This window comes from Megalobrama amblycephala, unplaced genomic scaffold (assembly GCF_018812025.1).
Source record: "Megalobrama amblycephala isolate DHTTF-2021 unplaced genomic scaffold, ASM1881202v1 scaffold332, whole genome shotgun sequence".
In the NCBI taxonomy this organism is placed as follows: Eukaryota; Metazoa; Chordata; class Actinopteri; order Cypriniformes; family Xenocyprididae; genus Megalobrama; species Megalobrama amblycephala.
In genome coordinates, this window is record NW_025953345.1 from 222626 (window position 1) to 247805 (window position 25180).

A 25180-nucleotide genomic window follows, 5' to 3' on the forward strand; every position below is an offset into this window, starting at 1 on the left:
TGACACCAGTAGAGCAAGGAGCAGTGAACAGGTAAGCAGACATGTAACAATGGATGAATAGATGCTTAGAATGGAGATAGTTACATTCCTTTTCCTTTCAGATGCGGAGATCTGTGAACACGCTGGAGCTTAGAGATTGCTGGAGACGGCTGGAGCTGACTGGAGCACTCATACACAGAAGACGAGGCACACAGAGGGAAGGAGACACGCTGGAGACAGGTAAGTATGGAGCAAGGAGTCCTCAAGGTAAGCATTAACGTGAGTATATGCGAACGAGACTGGACATGGAGTGCTGTGTGTGCATGCTCTTTATGGTGCTGCTGATGAGTTCAATGATGAGGTGTAGGTGGCGGTGATCAGTACTCTGGGGATGGCGTGCGCTGTGATTGGTTGAGGTTGGAACCTGATGTGTCTGTGACAATCTTCTTTTTATAAGCTACGCCTAAATTAAATAAGCTATTGATATATTGCATAAAATATCCTGACCATTTAAATCAGACATATACTTATACTTACATCTACTTCTTACATCTACACACATCGGAATTCGGCCTTGTCTTTTGTAAACACTAAAGTTTGATTTGATTGGCCAAAAACTTTTACAATTTATTTTTTTCATTCTAATTTGTTACAGAGCAGTGAATTGATCATATTATTTAACTTATAGAAATAGAATAGCTGCAAGATTCCTTAATGCTTATTATCAAATTATTGAGACCCTAACCCTATTTATAATTAGGCTACATAAAACAATTATAAATTAATTATAAAATACTGCCCCTGCAACAACAACAATTTCTTCTTTCTTTTTTTTTTAATCAATAGGCCTATTTGATGTGACCATACTTTGTTTTTAGAACCACACCAATTTGACTACATAAAAGTAGACATATCAAGCTTTCTATAGATATATTTCTCATGTCTGTGAGTCAAGCAGACTATACTGAGTCTCGGTTCATATAGCCTATAAGTCGCGCTCCAGTTCACGCGCCAGTGATCGCGCCCGCGCCTGCCAGGATTATATTGTCTACTTTATTTGCTTCTTATTTATTAAATCTAGGCAATTGGTTGATGAAACATTGATTTAAATTAAGATAAATTTTTTACAAAACGAAATTCACTTTAACACTCTGAGGTCTGAAAACGCGCCGGCGCGTTTTGCAGGTTTTTTTTCACATTGCAGCAAAACAGACTTAAAATACTCCGTCATTTTTTGTCATAGAGACATAAGTAATATATCAATTGAAACTATAGAATATCTTCTTTTATTTGTATACACTCAGAGTAAAAACACAATGTTGTGCTTTTTGTAAAATAAAGAAAACTAACATGATGCGTGATTTCTCCTCTCCCTCTGAACGAAGTCCAATCTGATAGTTCTCAGAAAATGAACTGTAACTTAGTGAATACTAATCACAGAAAAATTAAACTTATGTCTAATAAACGTTAAGATGTCAGGTTTTAAATCATCTGAGTCAAATCGAAAACAAACCTTCTGTGTTTATGTAATCTGTATGAAAAGAGAGCCATGTCAGAAGTCTGTGATTCAGCTCATTACCCGCTAATGCGGCCACGCCCACGGAGCGAGCGCTATTCAGACGCAAATTCTGAGTCAATACATGCATTCATCGTCTCAATCGTGTATTTATTGTCTTGAAAAGTGTTTATCTGGATGTAAAAGTCATGGTTAGGGAGCTCTAGAAGACATGCAGTTAGTTCCTGTTTTCTTTTCTTCTATAGATGAATTTTAGATGAGTTTTTGTTTCTTTAGCGCCCTCCGGCTGCAGTATGAATTGGAAACTCCATTCATGGAATAGCCTCTTCTTGTTTTAGATGAATTTGTGCACCTAGGGAGCTAGGGAGCTGATTGAGACGCAGGGCCAGTCACACGTGAGAACTCCGGTCTTGAACGCGTGATATCGCGTTGTTTCTTTGTCATGTCTCGCGTGTGTTTGGTTTGCGTGCCAGACAGAGTTGTCTGTGATTCTTCCTATTGTAAAGTCATGCAGTGTGAAACCTATGGCACGGACTCCGTGCCAAAATCAAGCTTCCGAACGACCGACCGATCGATCGAACCGAACATCTATCCGAACGTCTTGATCTTTGAGCGTCTAACTGAGCAGGTTGACCCACTTGACGACCTGACGTGACGCCAGCGTCTTGAAATTAACCCTCTGGAGTCTGAGGCTGATTTGGGGCTTGGGGAAGTTTTGGCATGCCCTGACATTTGTGCTTTTTTCAGTTGTTCATAAACATATAAATGACAAAAGGGTCATTACACTGTATTCAGCACAAACTAGGCTACAATAATATGTGAGGAACATGTATGTACATGTTTGTATTTTTGAAGGAATAATGTTTATGCGTGGTTATTGAAAAAACAAAAAACTTAAGTCACTGAAATAAGGCCAAAAAAAGTATATTAAATCTGTGTTCACAAGACTTTTGGGTATTGGAGGTTGTAGACTAGAGTTTTTGCTTCAGAATTATGTAAAAATTATGCTGCCTACTCCTTCATATAAAACAATATATTGATTTAGTTTTTGTAAGACACTTTTTGTCAAGAAACACAGTATGCATGGAGGCGTGAATGATCATGAATAATGGGCCATTTACACCTGAGAAGACAAAATAATCACATAATAATGACCTGAAATGACTTGCATATTAATGAGGCCTTTCAGTCAGGTAGGCTGTGAAAAAAACCCTCTGTAATAATGTCTCAGCTCATCATAAACAGTAATACTGTGAAATATTATTACTATTTAAAATAATGGTATTCTATTATATTCTTTAAAATATAATGTATTTCTGTGATGCAAAGTGTCTGAACAATTATGTTACCTCTGTGGCATTTCATATAGGCTTTTAGCTTAAAAGCATGCACATTTGGAGAAATATTGATGGATTCTTATATATTTATGTCAATTTTCTATACTGAGAAGTAATATTTATTGTCATCAATATGAGTGCTGGATACTGTGTTTTCAATTCATACTTGCAGCTGGAGGGCGCTCTCTGTGCACATTTAGTCCACAAATTATTCTAAAGAAGAAGAGGACATTTCAGGAATGGTGTTTTTAATTCATACTTGCAGCCGGAGGGCGCTCTCTGTACACCTTTAGGCCACAAATTCATATAAAGAAGAAAAGGAACTAGGAACTAACGGCATGTCTTCTACAGATCGCTAACCATGGCTTTAACATCCAAATAAACACTTTTCAAGACAATAAATACACGATTGAGACGATGAATGCATGTATTGACTCAGAATTTGCGTCTGAATAGCGCTCGCTCCGTGGGCGTGGCCGCATTAGCGGGTAATGAGCTGAATCACAGACTTCTGACATGGCTCTCTTTTCATACAGATTACATAAACACAGAATGTTTGTTTTCGATTTGACTTGCACGATTTAAAACCTGACATTTCAGCGTTTTTTTAGACATAAGTGTCATTTTTTTTGTCATTAGTATTCATAAGTTACAGTTCATTTTCTGAGAACTATCAGATTGGATTTCGTTCAGAGGGAGAGGAGAGATCACACATCATGTTAGTTTTCTTTATTTTACAAAAAGCACAACATTGTGTTTTTACTCTGAGTGTACACAAATAAAAGAAGACATTCTATAGTTTCAATTGATAGATTACTTATGTCTCTATGACAAGAAATGACGGAGTATTTTAAGTCTGTTTTGCTGCAATGTGAAAAAAATCCTGCAAAACGCGCCGGCGCGTTTTCAGACCTCAGGGAGTTAACTGTTTTTAACCATGTGGTGCCAAGCTGATCTGTAATACTATAAATGGACATCATAGGCACGACAGTATGTGTTTTACTAGCATGTAACTGTAAAAACATCCTGGTCTTAATATGACCGTATAATCAGGTTAACTGTTAGCTTTATTACCAACTGTACAATATATATCCATCAGACCAGTCTCTTTATCCTAATTCCCAGGAAATCTACATAATACCAAGGTGATGTGCTTCAGGACAGGAGAGCCTTTAGTGTGGGCTGTTAAACTAAACTCTAAATAGAAAAAAATATTATTACAAAACATTGTACCTACACTATTTTAATGTTGCTGTGGAGCAATGTGAGAAACACCTATCAAATTCAATATATTATTGTAAATATTATCATTACTATGGAACAATAAAACACAATATGATGGTTTAGAACTTTTAATATTTATTGCACAGACCACAACTGGCCAACAAATAAGTCTAAAAATAAATTCAGCTTAATCCGACTTGACTCATGATCCGCTCTTGCTCACGACATGAAATTTCTCTGTACTGTAGGCTACTGTAAAGAAAACGTATTCAGTTTCATATTTATGGAGTGGGTCAGACATGAATTTGACCACTTCATTAAGTTTTGTTTTGTAGAAAGCCTTTCTTTAAAGAATTTCGTTTTGTAAAAAATGTATCTTAATTTTAATCAATGTTTCATCAACCAATTGCCTAGATTTAATAAAGAAGCAAATAAAGTAGACAAATCATGACATGGAGGCACGAACGCGATCACTTGCGCGTGAACCAGAGCGCGTCTTGCTATATGAACTGAAACTCGGTATAGTCTGCTTGCCTCACAGACATGAGAAATATATCCATAGAAAGCTTGACATGTCTGCTTTTATGTAGTCGAATTGGTGTGGTTCTAAAAACAAAATAGGCTAGGGTCACATCAAATTGGCCTATTGATAAAAAACAAAAAAAAACAAAATAGTATTTTATAATTAATTTATAATTGTTTTATGTAATTATAAATAGGGTTAGGGTCTCAATTGTTACAGTACAGAAGGGACGGAGGCAGATGTAAAACAAACAGTTAGGTTTATTGATACCAGCAGAGTGAAACAGATGTGCAGGTGAGTGATACATGAAGTAGAGCTGGATACAGTCGTGCTGAATAGTGATACTGTCCTTTTTGTGATCGCAGGGTAGGAGAACTGGAATGGCGCTGGAGACGTGGAACACTGGAGACTGGAAACACTCACACACAGCAGGAGAAGCACACAAGGGAAACTGGAGACGTAGAAGACAGGTAAGTAGTTTGTCTGGAGTCCTTGAGGTAAGCATACAGGTATGTATGGTACAACGAGACTGGACAGTGAGTGTGTGTGAGTGTTGGCTTCTAGTAGTGCTGGTGATTGCAGTGATGATGAGGTGCAGGTGGCGGTGATTAGTACTCTGGTGATTGAGTGCGCTGGAACTGAGTGAGGGTGGAGCCTGGCGTGTCTGTGACATCAATAATTTGATAATAAGCATTAAGGAATCTTGCAGCTATTCTATTTCTATAAGTTAAATAATATGATCAATTCACTGCTCTGTAACAAATTAGAATGAAAAAAAATTAATTGTAAAAATTTACTGTTTAAAGAAGACAAAGCTGATTTCCGATGTGTGTAGATGTAAGAAGTAGATGTAAGTATATATATGTCTGATATAAATGATCAGCATATTTTATGCAATATATCAATAGCTTGTTTAATTTTTATATTTAGGCGTAGCTTATAAAAAGCAGATAGGATAGGTTATTCAGGTTGCATATTTCGCTACTTTTGGTAAAGCATATTTCTAATTTGAAACATTCTGAAATTAGATGTCTGTTCCTGAAACTTTTAATGGGAGATGGAGAAAATGTTTGTGGAATGTCTCGTTCTTTTCCAAATTAGCCGTCCAAGCATGGCCGGTTTGTTAATAATAGAATATGCTGCTTTATTTAACTTTAATAATGCAATCAGCCGTCGCAATAATCAAATGTGGAAAAGGATACAATCGAATCATGAGTTAAATTAAGGTAAGAAAAACACAAACATGTTAGCCTACAATGTGTCTTCACATGTAAACAATACGTTGGGAAGACGATCGGTTACTTGCACTTCCAACCGGTCGCCATAGGAACAACATAACAACACGTAAGCACGTGTAGGAACGTGTTACATGAAATAATTATATGATGTTATTCCGCTAGATGGCGACAAGTGTCTGATAAAGTGTATTTTATGTATCATTGTATCATTTATTCAAGAGATCCGTTCAAAAACTCAAGGCTGTGGAAATAAAGTCTGTTGTTTATCCTTTTGATATTTAATTTTAAAAAGTGACTGTCTATCGTGTTCTGATCTAGCCCTTTACATTTCCCTTCATTTGTGAAATTCATCTCTGCAATTCTTCAATTCATGACACATTTACAAAAAAAAAGTCTAATAGAAATATATAGAAAATTTGCTTTACACTTGACAGTTTATGGCAACTAGTTCAACCATTTTGCATTAAATGACTAAATGCAAGGAACTAATGCCTAGATGTTTTGAGGGGTAAAACTATTCAACAGGGAACCATATCATATATTTTAATCAACATGACAATTAATAAATTAGGAAACAGCAGACACTTACATAATCAATTGCATGAGTGTACCAAAGCATTTTAAAAATTTTCAAGAGAATGAGAAATTGCTTTTTTGATGTAGCCTACACAAGACTAGTATGTATTTTTCATGTCTGATAATAAAAACACAGCAACACACTTCTACAGAATGTAAAGTTATATAGATAATATAAAAGGCATGCCTTAATATTGACTTTTGAGGGGTAGGCTACATACCTTTAAATCAACCAAATCAATCCCAGTTTTTATTTGTGTGTAGATAGATAATTTTACAGTTAATTACAGATAATTTTGTCACAAAATCTCATTCAACTAAGGAAACAGATCCCAAAGACCATATGAGGGTAAGAGCAACTGTCCACTAAAGGAACTGTAATGTTAAACTTTTGTTCAAAAACATTTTAAAGGCTCTCCTGAGGCTTCTTATGATATCACCTGAATATTCTGTTGATTTCATGGGAAAGAAGGATAAAGAAACTGGTCTGATGGTATAGGCAATTACAATAATTAACAATTTATTAATTTAGAGTGTATTGCATGGACTGTGAACATTGCACAGCGGGCAATAAAATTAACAATAAAAACAAGTTAGAATGATAATATAGGTCAAATTAAGAATATAGAATGTCTGTATGGACAGTCTGCTTTTTGAAAGTAAAACAATCACAAGCACATGGATTCAGGAAAAAATATGTTAGTGTTGTTTTAGATGTGTATTGCCTGTAATGTCCAGGATTCAGTATTTAGGTATAAAATATCTTAATTTAGTGCCTATAATGTCCATTTATAGTCTTTACAGATCAGCTTGGCACCTTACATGGTTAAAAAACAGTTAATTTTAAGACCCTGGCGTCACGTCAGGTCGTCACGTGGGTCGACCCGCTCAAAGTTCAAGACGTTCGGATAGACGTTAATATAATAGCTTGATTTTGGCGCGGAGTCCGCACCATATGAAACCATCTGTCGCCGATCCATCGTGCCGTATGAACACTGCAGCGACTGAATGCTGGCCAAGATAGTCATGCAGTGTGAAAAGAACAGTGACCCGACTACTTTGAAAAAATCTTGCAGTCTGAACTCGGCATAATCCCAACTAACAAAACTGAATGACACAGGTGGTATAGTAATTTTTATTGACCACCAGATGGCGAAGTAGAGCACTGTTTCAAAAGCTTTAAAAACTGTGTGCTTCCAATAGAGGGTATGCACATGACGTCACCGTCGACCATTATAACTGCGGTTACGCCCACTGAGTGGCAAAAAGACTGAGAGGCAGCATTGGTTTTCAGTGCGAATGCCGCAAAAAACACACAAAACACATCCAAAATGGGAAAGAGCTTTGACACAAAATCTGAGGTATATTTTTACAGACTGCTGAAATCTACAAGAAAAAAAAAAGCAGCAAATAGGTCGCTGCAATTCACAGAAACAACTGGACTTCAGGCACAGAAACATGTTTTGCAGTTATAATTTTATGTGTAAAAACGAAGGATTTGGGGGTAAAATCATACCCTATATATTGTATTGTTATATATTGTGTTGACAACTCATCAATTAAATATTTACCATCTTATATTCTGTATAATTGGGTGTTTTTAAATAAACACTGACAAAAACTATACAAGTTTTAGGGCTGGACAATATGATGATATATATATAACATTGATATAAGTGATTACTCAAATTTAAACCTAGTGTAGTTATATAAAATATTCATAGGCAGATTTGCTTTATGTATTTCCCCGGCGTCGAAATAAGGCACATATAAATGTCAGGAAACACGACTCCTGGCTGCATGTCAATATTCATGGATTAGGTTTCTTTGACATGTCATAACCTTTAATTATAATCGTTTGTTTTACTCGTGTTTTCACAGTTTCCCTTATTAAATCCAGTCACGCAGCAGGTTCTTTTGCCACTCAATCCAGCTGAGGGAGCGTGTTCAAGCGGGAAAGTGACGTCAATGCAACACACACACACACACACACACACACACACACACACACACACACACACACACACACACATACACACCCTCTCTCTCAAGCAAAAATGTAGCACCTCTGTTCAATCTTTCTGATTTTAGTAAATCTTTGTAAAAGTGCCTTATAAAATATTAATTCAAATAAATACTTTAAAATAATTTGAGCTTCAGCCTGGTTTAATAGCATTTATATATATAAAAATGTCTTTGATCAAATTAAGCTGTAAAATAAATAGTTTATCCCTTTAAATGCAATGGATTTTGAAAGATATCAACAAAAAAACGGGCAAAAAACTTTAAAAGCGATTTTCTCAGGTTTTTAATTGGAAAAAGAGGGCAGACGACCATAATTCAAATGGGTATATCTTTAAAACGATTCAAGGCATGACTTTGACTAGGATATCATTTTAAAGCTTATTGTCTCATCTTTCCATTGATACCAAAATCTCAATTTTGAAATTTGGGTCACTGTGACTCATTTTGCTGGATCAGGTCACAAATGGTGTAAGCAACTACTGGCAGCATAAGATGTTTCGAGTGTTGAGACAAGCACCTTACGTGTCCACATAAGAAAACGGGTGCGGAGAACGCAGCAGGATCAGAGGATGGGGTCACAAATAATAGCATTGATCTGGTTGATGCGGTCAAAGATTAGGTTGTTCCACTTGTTGAGGTGAATGATGCTAATTCAGATGCTGCGTTACTGGCTGTTGACACTGAAAATGATGTTGATGTAGTTAATGTAGTCACAAAGAGTAGTGTAACTGATTTAGTTTCTGATGTTAATACTGATGAAGTAGCCAGTACTAGTGGTACTAAACAGTTGGAAAGTGCAAATGATGGAATTGAAGAAAAGTTGTCCTATAGGGAAAAGATTTTAGTGACCAGTAATTTGGTGGCTTCTACTTTGTGGCATAAAATAACTGTTACAACCACCTGCTTTTTTTTGGTCTGGACAACACTGGATTCGTGCTGCTGCTTTATACTTTTCTGTTCAAGAGAGGGGTCAAGGATTGATAGACATCAGATCCAGAATTATGGCTTTCCGGTTACAAGCAGCTCAGATACTATTGAATCACATGGATATATCATGGCTAAAGACAGCTTCTGCTCTTCTCAGGCAGGTCAGAAGTATGGGATTGGACAAACATTTGTTCTTAATGGAGCTCCTGAGTGATGATTGTGTGAATCATACATCTTTCTCGAAGTCGGTTTTAAGGCATGGAAGGTGTTTACCATTTCATGTTTATTAGATACACATGCTGGATTATGGCTATTTGAAGAGCCACTTTTTCTTAATGTCTTTCTACCTTCAAGACTTTTGTCTGGTCCCAGTCAGCATGCATGTTTAACTGCTGCTGGATGCACAAAGTTGGGACATATTTTGACTACAAGCACAGAGGAATTGAGTAAAAAGACTGGGGTGAGATCCTTGCGGCTGCTGAAACAAGCTACTACTGAAATATATAATTCTTTACATGTGGATCATATGACTTTGACAAATGACTAGTAATTGATCAATGGAGAAAGAGGATTCCTTATGTCTTCCGCTCTCTTAATGTAACTATTGCTGTAGGAGAATGGCAAGATGATGGGAAGAGTCTTTTGTCTTTTAAAACCCCTCAGCTTGGAGTTTTTGAGCTTGGAGTTTTCTTTTCACTATCATCCCTCTTCTTTAAGTCCTTGTGGAGCTCCTCCATGGAACCGGTCGTGTGTTGCGAAGGTGTCACTCATTAGCAATCATGCCTCACTCTGTTCTTACAGCTCTTGGCCCCGCCCTGCTTGCCACAATGTACATGCAGTATAATAGGTGCCATTTATGGTTTTACCTGTTTCGTTTAAGTTTTGTTTTTTTAATGTCAATCAAGCAATTCAGCAGTAACTCAACTAGGAATGAAGAGGTGTGGTTAATGAAAATAAACATCAAGTTTTATTAAGTCAAAAGCTTAAAACCACACTCTATAAAATATCAGCTGCAGGAGAGATTTACAACACAAGGAGGTCTGAAGAAGTAAAGACTATAAAAAAAAAATTTCCCCTCCACTATTCTCCAAGCAAGAATTAAAAAGGCACAAAGATGTCCCATATTTAATTGATTTGTGACTGAAGTAATGAAAAAGAACATGAACATCACCTAACAAAAAATAGCAAGAACATGTTTACTCAGCCCACAGACGCTGCAGCCCTGAAAGTCTAGACAATGATCATGTGATGCCATGCCCCCCTTGTAATTGTTGGCCTACAGTTTGTAAAGTAGATATAGGTAGATTTATATAGTAGATTTTTTTTTTTTTTTTTTTTTTTTGCATGCCAAATGTTTAAATTAAAGCTGTGATTGTGCACGAATGCAGAAATTTGATGCATGTCTGCTAGTGCAATTGCAATTAGTATATGGAAGGAGAGATTTCTGGCATCCCCCTGCAGGGATGCTGTTTATTCATCATAGGTTTATTTTCCGCCAGTGAGGTGTTTGAACATGGAATAAGGCCATCATACTGCAGCTGCTAATTTATCTCACCTGTAATGCATTTCATCAAATTTTGACTCCTCTTTTTCTTTTCTGCTTTCTCCTTAGGACCTCCTGTAAGTACCATGGCAACAAGCTGAATGCAGTGTGCATGACTAATCCAACATTAGCAGGTAGTGTGTTTTATGTGCCAGTCAGACTGAAAAATTCTCATCAGTTTGAATGGACGTGACATCACAAGGTCTTCCTTTTTCACTTACTATTCATATTACGTCTTATGGTTAATCTGGTAAATCCTTTTTTTATTTTTTTCTGTTTTTTATTTTTTTTGGTTGTCATAAAAAAATGTATGATCAAAATAATATTTTACTCATGGTTCTCCCTAAAGGATAACATTATTTCCATTCAAATGGGTCCATGGATACCTAAATAGATAGATAGATAGATAGATAGTGTGGTAGATTTTCCCCTACGCACATGACTTAAGTTTACCTGGGGCGTCTCCTAATCGACACCCAATAATATTTATACTCTAGCACTGCGTCTCCTAGTCAACAACTGCTGCTTCGAGTCGGTCAAAGTCTTGACCCTTTTGAACACTATCACTTGGGAATAAGGTCTTTAGTGTTCCCTAAGCCTCCGGCTGTATTCACTGCCGGAGGACCTCGTTCTCAATCAAAGAGAATCCCACCAGTTAGAAGAATACAACAATTTATATAGGATAGGAGCATGGTAAAGCATTCTACAGTATGATTGGTTCTTCATATGTCAAACCCTCATGACACAAAGCAAGATCTGCCCAAATTATGTGTTTATTAGTTCGTTGGTTACTCAATATCATGGGGCTATCATATTTAGATGGTTGTCTAGCTGTCCCTAAGTGTCATTTCCACTTTTCTTATTTTTGGACATGATTCAGACACACACTGACTTAGGCCCAAGGTTTGAGAACATTTAGGTTTTAAAAGCATATAAATGTTATTCCTGCAAGGAAAAAGAAATGTTAGTTATGATTAATTAAAAAATTCCATCACGATAGATAGATGTTACTCAGGTCACTGAGGTCCTTGATTGTTTAGAAAAGGAATTTTAAGATGTTGTTGTGCAATGGATGTGCGCATCCATACCATCTGGCCTGAAGACATCCACATGCCAATATTCAGTTATAGTCATAGCCCCACCAGCTGGTAGCAGGAACTGTCACATATCAATGACTTTGATATAATCCCCTTATATTTACTCATTTAAATGCATATTGGCCACTGTTCACTGTTTTCCTTAAACATGGCCTATCAGAAAAGAAAAGCAATTAATTCTCATGAATTCTCACCAGAACCAGTTGTACTTAAATTATCTCTATATATGAATAATGATTATTACTTGCCAATGAACAATAGGGATGTATGTGGTTTTCAATGGGCTTTGTCCATTTGCAGATCATTTGAGTGCAGTTCCATTTCCATGAAAAAAATCAATGTTTCTCTCCTTTTCTTTTACTTTTGATTACATTGCATTGCTCTACATATTTTTTCAGAGCTTGCCATTTAAGTAATGATAGCCAATTAAAAACAACAACAACAAAAAACAATAACAAAAAAACAAAACAAAAAACAAGTGATGTCACAAAATATGAATGTGTTCAGCTGTACCAAAATGGAAATTATATTTAAAATGTTTTTCTTTGAATTACCTAAATTTCCAAAAAGCCAAAGGTTAAGAGACTACTTAAGTAGTATCCCGGGCCCTTTATTTGACATTGAATTAGAGTTAGAGTTAGTGTATACTTTAATGTCCTTTTTCAGGAAATGTGTTTTGGACTGCAATAATACACAATCATACACACACAACACACAATAAACAACAAAAAGTAGAAAGAAAAGAACAAATAATAATAATAATAATAATAATTACATCTTACTATTTAAAATATCAATAGACACAGGTAAAAATGATTTTTTGTTGTTGCTTTTACAGTTACATTAGTGACATAGTAGCCCAGAGAGCAACATAGTGTCAGCCCAGATCTGGCCCACATCTGGTCCACATCTGGTCGACGTGTAATCCACATGTACCAGATGTGGGCCAGATCTGGGCCACACTATGTTGCTGTCTGGGAGGTGTATGGAAACAATCTTGACCTATTATATACTTTAGGTTCTGTGTCATTAGCAAATAGAATGTTGTTTTCATTTAACATATTGACTTCGTTTGCCATTTTAAGGCCCATTATATCTTTACTGGCCCATGTTATGAACACAATGCTGCTGAAGGTGGGGGAGACATTGCTTCTTTCTCTGTCCCTTTAGCTAAATCACAATACATTCCTTTAACATGGAGAGCGCTAGCAAATTAGCTCTACAAAAACACTGTTATGTAGTCTAACCTTTACAACAATAATTAAAAGAAGACTTTTATATAATGTATGAAATAAACAAGCTACAAATGCTTTAGATATTATCTTTAACTTTCAGAGAACATTCAGCAATTTAGTAGATGTAAGTGTGTAATATTTTGGATGATTTTAATTGGTTGCTCAAGTAAATTATGATCTGAGGAACTTTTGTGTAGCTCAATATTTTTGAGTAAACCCTTATACTTAAATTATAATTTTTTAAGTTTACTGAGTGATATAATGTGATGTCATCCATGTCACTTCATTGCCGATGTTACCGATGTAACTGACATTATCAAAAGAATCCATTCAACATTAAACTGAGTTGCAGTAGATTTCAAGTTCCCAGCATGCTTTGTGTCACACTCTGTAAGGGAGAATAAATGTTGAGATTGAGTGTTATTTTGAGTAATGATACCCTGGTGCTTGTGTCAAAATGATTTATGACCCCTTTGATTGATGACTTGACAGGTGTGACCTTTTGCCCTTTCCGTTTCCGGACTGTGTTTATGACAGGAAGTATGACCATCTGTTTATGAGTGTCATATGTTTTTATGTTCAGGAAGTGGAATGGTGTTGGTGGTGTTTATACAGGTGGTGGGCAATTTGACGATTGCACTGGGTGTGAAATGGTGTGGGAATGTTCATACAGGCGGGGGCAATTTGATGATTGACCGTTTTGAATGTTTTTGTCAGAATGTGCAGCATCCAGCCATAATGTCTGTGAATGAAACAATACAAACAAGATTAATAAATAAGAAGCACTGTTGTTAAATGAATCATATGAAAGTGTTTATATGAAACAGTATTAAAGAAAGCATTGAAAAAGAGACTAAATAAAGGAATAATAAAATATGAAATAGTGTTTATATGAAATAAGATGAAATAAACTGAAATTATTATTATTAAACCTTTATTTAAAATAAAACTTGAGATTTAAAATAAAACTTGAGATTTAAAAAAGGAAATAAAACTTGAAATTTAAAATCTCTTTTACAAGAGGGCCAAGAGGCAGTACATTTAGTTGAACATATTACACAAAATCACTCAAAACAATTACAATCAAATGACTCAGAAACTAGATCCTTTAAAATACCCTTTTAAATGTAAAAGAAATAGAAATTATATGAAAAAAAGTATTTTGAAAGCTTTGAGAAGTTTGTTTTCCAGCTTAAAAAAGTACTGATGTTAAATAACGCAGTTGAAATATCAATTTTATCAATTAAGATAAAATAATGTTTTTGAAGCTTTAAGAGATTTTTAACTTTAAGAAAAGTATGACGATAAATTAAACATATGAACGGGTTTATATGAAACAGTATTAAAGCATATGAAATAGTGTTTATATGAAATAAGATGAAATAAACTGAAATTATTATTATTAAACCTTTATTTAACCAGGAAATAAAACTCTTGAGATTTAAAATCTCTTTTACAAGAGGGCCAAGAGGCAGTACATTTAGTTGAACATATAGCAAATACAATAATTTACAGAAATTACACAAAATCACTCAAAACAATTACAATCAAATGACTCAGAAACTAGATCCTTTAAAATACCCTTAAAGGTCCCGTTCTTCGTGATCCCATGTTTCAAATTTTAGTTAGTGTGTAATGTTGTTGTTAGAGTATAAATAAAATCTGTAAAATTTTAAAGCTCAAAGTTCAATGCCAAGCGAGGTATTTTATTTAACAGAAGTCGCCTACATCGAACGGCCAGTTTGGACTACATCCCTCTACTTCCTTCTTTAATGACGTCACTAAAACAGTTTTTTGACTAACCTCCGCCCACAGGAATACACAAGAGTTGCGTTTGTAGAGTGTGTTTGTCGCCATGTCGTCGAAACGCTGTTATTTCACTGATTCAGGCTCAAATTGATAGGGTAAAATTAAAGACATGTTTACAATAACACTGAGCGCGTTCCTTCCTTCCTTCCTTCCTTCCTTCCTTCCTTCCTTCCTTCCTTCCTTCCTTCCTTCCTTCAATACCTTCTCTCTATGTTGCAAGTAACAAAAATAAGACATCGCACTAAAACCTTTTAAAAATGGTCTGAAACCATGATACTTTGTGTAAAAATATTGTATTATACATGCTGAGGCATATTCCTTCTTTGTTTAGTACGAGGTTTTAGCCAGATACCTGTATCGCATGTTTGCGTCAATTCCAAAACTTTGAGAATAAGACCTATTCCACTTCACGGTTGCATCTGAAATGGGGGTTTGTCAAAAAGAAAAATGACGTGGTATCTGGTTTAGTTGTGTTTTATTCTTAAAAACATTGTGTCAAAAGAATTTGGTAGTATGATTCTCTTGTTTCATCATGTATTAATTCCATATTTATCAGGCTGATAAAAGTAGTGTGAACATTTTATAAAACAAAAAGCACTAATTAATGACATTGTGTCAGAACACAGGTATAAAGAAAAAGTGTAATACAATATTTGATTTGGGTAAAACTAGCTACTCATGGACAGCGGCAGTTTATCTGGCCAGCGCGTCCGTTCATACACACACACACACACACACACACACACACACACACACACACACACACACACACACACACACACACACACACACACACATAGACACAGACAGTAGATGTGTCGACCTTCCTTAATGGTGTCATTATGTGAGGAACTGTTTGGACTATGGTAATCCCTATTTCTTTAAAAACATATTTGTCAACATTATTCTCTTGTTTTATCATATGTTTAATTAATATTTACTAGGAATTGAAACTTTGTAGAAATAAGAAAAGTAAAATCAGATGGCTTTGTGTGACCTACGTCACCTTAAAATGTAATTTTAAATGTAAGGTTTTTAAACACAAATAAACATATTTAACAGACATCATACACTAGTATTTAACAGTATATATATATTTTATCGCAGTACATCAGGGTCTAATGCGAACATGCCAGGTAGTGATTTGGCCTAATGTTTGGTTTTTAAGCACAATTAAATTTTCTCTCAGGAACTCTTCTGAAAGACCTCACATGTGTGAATTCACTCGGTTGAAAAATAAATAAATAAACAACTGAAATTAATGACTACCTTGTAGGGTGTTTAACACCCTGCAAAAGCGTTGGGTGTCAAAGGGCATTCTTCCTGCTAGAGTCATCACTGCGACCAACAGACAAACTGTCGCATCAACATTTTTAAAATTCTACATCTATTTTTGAGTAGATAACCGATATTATACATCTTTGTATATTTTCAGTAAAGGGTATGTTTCCACACTGATAAAGACCACATTCAAAAACTGAACTGCTGGTTTTACTTACAAAAATAAAATAAATAAATAAATAAATAAAAATAAAAAGTGTCACAACTATATTGAGTAATTTGTACAAATAACAATTTAAAGCTGACAGAACGTAAATACAAATCATTTGAATTTGTCAGTTGCATAATATATATGTGCAGTTTATTGTTATGTCATGTTTATTATGTATGGTGAAAACATTTTTTGACTTAATTTACCTTATTGAGTTACCTATTTGTTATACAAAATGCACTCAAAATTAACTCATTGATCAAACTCGTTTGAACTGCGAGCAAGAATTCCATCCTAAACATGCATATACGAGTGCACATAGCCTAAACACAGGCGACACTCTTCTGCATAATGGTAACCACAAAATTAAAAAAAAAAAAAAAACATTACAGAAACTTCTCTAAATGTCCAACATAACTGAGCATTAAACACTATCATAAACAACCAACATATTTCCCTTTACTGAAAAACTGAAAATTTTCTCTCTTAATGCAGACCCTTGCAAAGCATGCCGGGAACTATGGGTCCACTGCCCAGTTAGTTATGTCTACATTAATTTGTGTGTTTCACTCAGCAATGTTAAGTTGACTGAACAAACACTTATTAAGTAAACCTGACAATATTCATTTTTAGTAAAAACAACTCAGTTAAATTAAGTTCATGTAGTTGCATGTTTTTTTTTTTTTTGTTTTTTTGTTTTTTAGTAATGTGAACAGGGATGGATTGAGTGAAATTAACAACAGTGAAAGTTACTTTTTGAATGTAACTTATTTTGCAGTAACCATGATCTAGTATTGCACTTATGTCAGATGTTGAGTTCAGGCACACCATAAGAGTATGACAACATATGACCACTTTTTTATTTGAAGTTTAAAATAATATAATGCTTCGAATGAAGACGAGTAAAATTAAATATTCACTCAAGACAATTTTTTTCATGGGAACAGCACAGAGGAACACCTGGTCTCTGTTTGAATATGTGTGAATTTCTTAAAGATACAACTTAAGCTAAACAAGAGCAATGTTAAGCCCTTGTTCGAGGTTACGTGAGAGTTGTGAGGCATCAAACACACAGACACCTTCACATCTGGATTTTTAAAAATCGAATTAAACATTCGCAGTTTATCTTAAAAACATACAGATTTTTCAAAAACTTTGTGTGTTGCATGGACGAAAATACTGTTTCAATCTTTGAGAAATAAGATCTAAGACAACTAAGTACAGGTTTTTGATTTCAACATTTTACAGTTCTTGATTAATAAAAATAAAAATAATACTTTAGGTAAAATTTAAGCAAATCGTTTCTACCATAGTTCGTCAGATGTTATCTTTATACAGCAGACTTCCAGAAAGATAAAAAGATTATTAAATCTTTAAATACTGGATTTAAACAACCTTTTAAAATTAAAAGATCATTTTTTAACTTTTAAGATTGTGCTTTGAAATAAATTTAGTACAAAAACATTCACTGGAAAGGAGCTGGCGGTCTTAACATATGCTGTGACACAGAGGCTCATGTAGTCTGACTCCACCCGTCCATGTGAGGGTCTGAAGCATCATTTCACACTGGAGTTTATCCCTGCATGGGAGGATCTGGGAGTGTCTTGTTTATGATACAACTATTTATTTCACTTTTATTTTATTTTATTATTATTATTTTTTTTTTTGTATCTTTGCATAAAGGACTACTTTGTCAGCTCTCTGAAAATGTAAGTTGTTTTCATATATATATATATATATATATATATATATATATATATATATATATATATATATATATATATATATATATATATATATACATTTAATTTAGGTAAAACTATAACTAAAATGGTTTAAATAAATGTTAGTACCATATTTGTTATTATTCATTGTCTTATATATTTTTTTATAATCATTTCATTTAAAATAGGTATGAATTGCTTTTAATTGTGTGGACAAAATGCGGCCAAAAGTATAGTAATAGCACCCATTTTTACCCCTGAGCAAAATTTGTCCCATAAGAAAAACAGCTTTTAAAATATATTTATTTATTTATTACTTAAATGTAAAAATACAGAAAGTTTTCTGTGAGGGTCGTGTGTTTGTGTATGGGCTAAAATATACTACAAATCACTACAAAAATCATGTCTATGGAAACCCCCCCATAAAACATGGAATCCCCACATGTGGAAGTATCCACAGATTGTTCCCTGCCCCACTGCTGTGACTGTCTCACATTCCACACCTTGGTGTGAGAAGTGGTTAGAGAGATAGGGTGAGAGAGAGTTTATGTTTCAACTTATTGCATTCAATAAATATACATCATATAGCCTAAGGAGTTACATCTTCAAATATAAGATCTTTATACTTTTATTTAACTAAAAACTATAATAAATGTTTAACATTGTTTTAGTAGCACGTTTATTGTAGGGAGTGTTATATACAATCATAAATACTATTTATAATCGTTTAAAAGAAGTGTATGTTTTGAATGCACTTTTTGATCTAACATTTTAAAGTTATGGTATTTATTTATTTGTATTTGTATTTATATTTTCATTTAGCTAAAGCTATAACTATAAAGGTTTAAAGAAATGTTTATTTATAATCATTTAATTGAAACTAGAGATAAATTCCTTTTTATAGAACCAATTGTGTGTGTGTTTGTGCTAACTGAGCGAAATTTGTCCCATGAGCAAAACAGCTTATAAAATATATTTATTTATTTTATTTATTTGAACTATTTATTACTTGAAATGTGGAAACATGGAAACCCCTACATGTCTGGACATGACCACAATATCTCTTATGGTTTGATCTGACTGTTTCTTCATTAGAATCTTATTTTTGTTTCTTGCAACATAGAGAGAAGGTATTGACAAGATTCATTGAGCAGGCCTAGAGTAACACTTTTATTGTGTAAACAATTTAAAAACTGTAAGATTAAAATGTTTGGTAAGATCTCTGTCATGTAAACTACAAATATGTAATGCAATAGAAAAAGTGAGTAAAAGTCTTAATAAAAACAAAATAAAACAAATGGAATATCTTCAGTAGGTGTCAGAAATGAGGTGTCATTTTTTGGGGGGTCTCCCAGGTTGTCAGTGTCAGGGGAGCCAGGAAGGAAGGAAGGAAGGAAGGAAGGAAGGAAGGAAGGAAGATTTAGCTTTCATCCCTCGAGAATAAACCATAAGAGGTGTTATATCCACCCTAACTCACTTTTAATAGTTTGACACATTGCAAACCAATCACATCCACAGACAGAGTTGGACCAGCCCACAGCAATAAGGGAAACAAACTCATTTTCAGTTTAGCAAATGGACTGCATGCATCTCAATTCAACTAGTAAGTTGCCTTAAAAATACTATTTCAGCTTATTACATAAAATTACTATTTCAACTGCGTTATTTAACATCAGTACTTTTTAAGGTGGAAAACAAACTTCTTAAAGCTTTCAAAATACATATATTTTTTCAAATAATTTCTATTTATTTTACATTTAAAAGAGTTGGTATCACTAAATGATTTTAAGGGTATTTTAAAGGATCTAGTTTCTGAGTCATTTGATTGTAATTGTTTTGAGTGATTTTGTGTAATTTCTGTAAATTATTGTATTTGCTATATGTTCAACTAAATGTACTGCCTCTTGGCCCTCTTGTAAAAGAGATTTTAAATCTCAAGAGTTTTATTTCCTGGTTAAATAAAGGTTTAATAATAATAATTTCAGTTTATTTCATCTTATTTCATATAAACACTATTTCATATGCTTTAATACTGTTTCATATAAACCCGTTCATATGTTTCATTTATCATCATACTCAGGGGCGGATCTACCGGGGTGGCACGGGGTGGCAACTGCCACCCTAAGAAAAAGCTTTGCCACCCCATCTGCCACCCCAAAATTATCAGAGAATAAAATATAAATGTTAGCAGTGTTTCAAGAACTACTGCTTTTCAGCAGCGGCGCTTCAATGTGATGACATAAAAAAAGACAGCGTATTGCAAAATAATGGCAAGAAAACACGTCTTTCAATAAACTGTGCATGACGGTTGCACGCAGCGCGCTCAATGTAGTCAGCTTCATTAACAAATGACTCTTATGAACCGGTTCTTTGGGAGTTAAAAACACAGCACAGCCACGTTCACTTACTAATTGTTTTCCATTTGTTCGTGAATCCGAAAATTACTGCTTGTCGGCTAACTCAGAAGTCCTCGAATTTTCGTAATTTTTTGTGAGCTGATTCACCGACCGCCCGCTCCACTTTCATCATGGATAAAGGTCTTTTTGCCATCCGACGAAACGGTAACATGAAATCAATAAGAAGATCCCGATCACAGAAACTAGTTAGGTAAGAATCTAAATCTATTTTAGCTTTTCTTGATTGCTAACACATTATAAGTGATTCAGTTGGCCCAGTTTCCCAAACCATTCGCTCAGTTCTCAAAACAAAGACACATTTCTCAAAACGTTTAACAATGACTACATTTGGTAGCAAAACTGATGCTACCAAATGTAGTCAAAATCTGACACACACCAGTCAAAATCTGAGAGAGAGCTGAATGAATAATTTACAGGGGTTTTAAACTTACACAGTACCAGTACTTTAGATGAGGGGAATTTCACTATGTACAGTAAACTGTAGCACGTTGTACACCCTCAGACTTGTGATTGTCAACTTTCTCTGTAGCCATTTGTTAAACTGTATTTTGCAGAACTGAGAAATGACTGTCTTGTGTCAGAAGACCAATACACTGCTATAGTACCTTATATACTGTAATAAAATTTGGCCAAATGTGCAGAGGATGCTGAATTTAGTTTTACTGTAATTGACAGTATACTGTATTGTGGAGCATACCAAGTTCATACATATCTACTGCCAGATCAATTTACAATAGTAAAATGAAAAAAAGGAAAGAAAAAAATCATTGCTGTATTTTACTGTATATTTATTTTTGTATAGTGTAGTAGACATTGACCTGTAAAATAATTCCTGAATCCCAGTAAGCTGTATTTTTGTTACAGTGTTACATGAATTGATCTCACTAGTGTTCACTGGGCAGTGCAGTAGTCTGTGCATTTGTTAAGTTTTGTGTGTCATCTGAGGCCAAAGTTTGATGTCAGACAAGAATAAGTTTTTGACTAAAACATTTTATTTTGACATGGAAGTTTGAGGTTTGTACAAGTTGGTGCATAGTTTTGAGATTGTGTTTATAGTTGTGAGAAAATGTTGAATTGTTTCATTTCAACTAGATTAAAAAAGTTTGAAAGACAAATTTATGTTGGCTTGTCATAAAGCCAACTTAAAGTCTTGTTTAAAAAACGTAAAAACTGGTCGGTTAGGCCAGAATATAGATGTTCTGGGTGATTGCTAAAGTGTTGCTAGGTGGTTGCTAGGAGATTCTGGGTGGTTGCTAGGCTCTTGCTGCAATTGCTGCGGTGGTGCTAGAGTATGTAGTTGATAGGCTGTTCTGGGTGAACACACAGACATTCCCACCTCTGTTAACAACAGAAACTCAAAACTTGTTTGCAAAAAACAAGTTTTTGTTCTTTAACTTGCACTAAAACATGTGATTTATGCCATCTGTTATGATCACCGTCTGTTCCTGTCAGTTCCTGGACTACATTACCCATAATCCTCTCTGCCAATCACCTGCACTCACTCCACCAATCACTATCACTAATCACCACACCCAGCTGCAGAACATTAACAGGACTATAAAGGACTTTCACTCATACCACCTCACTGCGAGGTCTTGTTAACTGTTGTTACATTTCTGAGTGTTCCTGATTCTTGTTTGTCTTCCTGTTTCTGATCCTGTCTGTTCCTCGTTTACGATACTCTGCTGCCAGCCCTTTGGACCCTTTGCTCTGTTTTGGATTTACGTTTGTTATATGCCAGCCCTGACCCATTGCCTGTATCCTGACCACGATTCTGCCTAGCCCTTGCTTTTCCTGTTTGCCCCTGCTTTGACCCTGCCTGTGCGACCACGCTTACTTTTGGAATATAGCTTGCAGATGGATCTTACCATGAGTCCCGCTTCGTTACACCATCGAAGTAACCTGTGGAATATTAATAAAACTGCTCATCTCCTTTAGTGATACAAGCTCAGACACATTTTAATTCTGTTGATGTTTTTCATATAGTGCCTTTACTTGGTGCCATGATGGATTGAAATCTTATTTATTTTGGTAATGCAATGTTTGTGAACACAGTTGTGTATGTCAGGCCATAAATCTCCAAAAACTATGCATGGGTGCTTGCTTTAATGTTGCCACCCCTTTGCCACCCTATAAATTTTCTAGATCCGCCCCTGGTCATACTTTTCTTAAAGTTAAAAATCTCAAAGCTTCAAAAACATTTTATCTTAATTGATAAAATTGATATTTCAACTGCGTTATTTAACATCAGTACTTTAAGCTGGAAAACAAACTTCTCAAAATACTTTTCATATAATTTCTATTTCTTTTACATTTAAAAGGGTTGGTATCACTAAATGATTTTAAGGGTATTTTAAAGGATCTAGTTTCTGAGTCATTTGATTGTAATTGTTTTGAGTGATTGTGTAATTTCTGTAAATTATTGTATTTGCTATATGTTCAACTAAATGTACTGCCTCTTGGCCCTCTTGTAAAAGAGATTTTAAATCTCAAGAGTTTTATTTCCTGGTTAAATAAAGGTTTATTTCATCTTATTTCATATAAACACTATTTCATTGTTACGGTCTGGTGTAGTAGAGATGAGGCAATACACGGATATCCACAATAACGGGTCTTTACTCAACAAAGGAGAGTACATACATCCAAACACATCGTATAACACATTAAGGACAGACAAGGAGTGAAGGGAGTGAGTGCAATATAAAGGGAGTGCTGATGAAGGAGTCCAGGTGCAGGTGATCCGTGATGATGAGAAGACGAGGGAAGTGAGTGCCTTCGGCGGCGGCAGCTGGAGCAGAGGGCTCGGCGGCGGCGGCTGGCGGCCAGGAGTAGGCAGGACCGTTGAAGCGGTATGTGCAGGGTTCTGGGGCGAGGTGAGCTGGCGAGACCTGACAGGCTGCTGATTCTCTAGAAGTCTGTCTACTTCAAACTTAGAACCATTTAAAAGGAGAATTGTATTTAGAGAATCGACTAAGGAGAAATTACAGGCTGGTTTGTTATAACGAATTACGTCCTTGTCCAGTCCCATCAGAAACACAGCATTAAGACTAGCGTCAGGCCAGCCCACCAGATAACATACCTCCAAAAACTCCTCCACATACCTCTCCAACGACCTGCCCCTCTGCCGCAAACGGCATAGCCTTTCGTCCGCCCGGAGAGATTCGGGGTACAAGGGAGTCAGGAAGATCCCCATTTTCTTTTGTGGACATCCAGCGTTTTTTTTGGTCTGTCCTTCTGTTACGGTCTGGTGTAGTAGAGATGAGGCAATACATGGATATCCACAATGACAGGTCTTTACTGAACAAAGGCGAGTACATACATCCAAACACATCGTATAACACATTAAGGACAGACAAGGAGTGAAGGGAGTGAGTGCATTATAAAGGGAGTGCTGATGAAGGAGTCCAGGTGCAGGTGATCCGTGATGATGAGGAGAAGACGAGGGAAGTGAGTGCAGATGTGGAAACACGAGGATCATGGGAAATGGAGTCCTGGAGACAAGGGAACTGTGACATTCATATGCTTTAATACTGTTTCATATAAACCCGTTCATATGTTTCATTTATCGTCATACTTTTCTTAAAGTCATTATTATTTCTTAAAAACATTATTTTGTCTTAATTGATAAAATTTATATTTCAACTGCGTTATTTAACATCAGTACTTTTTTAAGCTGGAAAACAAACTTCTCAAAGCTTTCAAAATACTTTTTTTCATATAATTTCTATTTCTTTTACGTTTAAAAGGGTTGGTATCACTAAATGATTTTAAGGGTATTTTAAAGGATCTAGTTTCTGAGTCATTTGATTGTAATTGTTTTGAGTGATTTTGTGTATTTCTGTAAATGATTGTATTTTGCTATATGTTCAACTAAATGTGCTGCCTGCCTTGGCCCTCTTGTAAAAGAGATTTTAAATCTCAAGTTTTATTTTAAATAAAGGTTTAATAATAATAATTTCAGTTTATTTCATCTTATTTCATATAAACACTATTTCATATTTTATTATTCCTTTATTTAAGGAGAAGTCATATTGAGACTATAGTCTCTTTTTCAATGCTTTCTTTAATACTGTTTCATATAAACACTTTCATATGATTCATTTAACAACAGTGCTTCTTATTTATTAATCTTGTTTGTATTGTTTCATTCACAGACATTATGGCTGGATGCTGCACATTCTGACAACAACATTCAAAACGGTCAATCATCAAATTGCCCCCGCCTGTATGAACATTCCCACACCATTTCACACCCAGTGCAATCGTCAAATTGCCCACCACCTGTATAAACACCCCCAACACCATTCCACTTCCTGAACATAAAAACATATGACACTCATACAGTAGGTGGCCACAGGGGCGTAGCACCAAATTTTGGGCCCTGGGTACAAACCATCTTGCTGGGCCCCCGTACCAAATAACATAGTGATACCAATGGGTGGGGTATTGCATTTTTATCATAAAAACACTTAAAATGTAAACAAAATAAGCCACACTCTGATTAATATATTTTTGTTT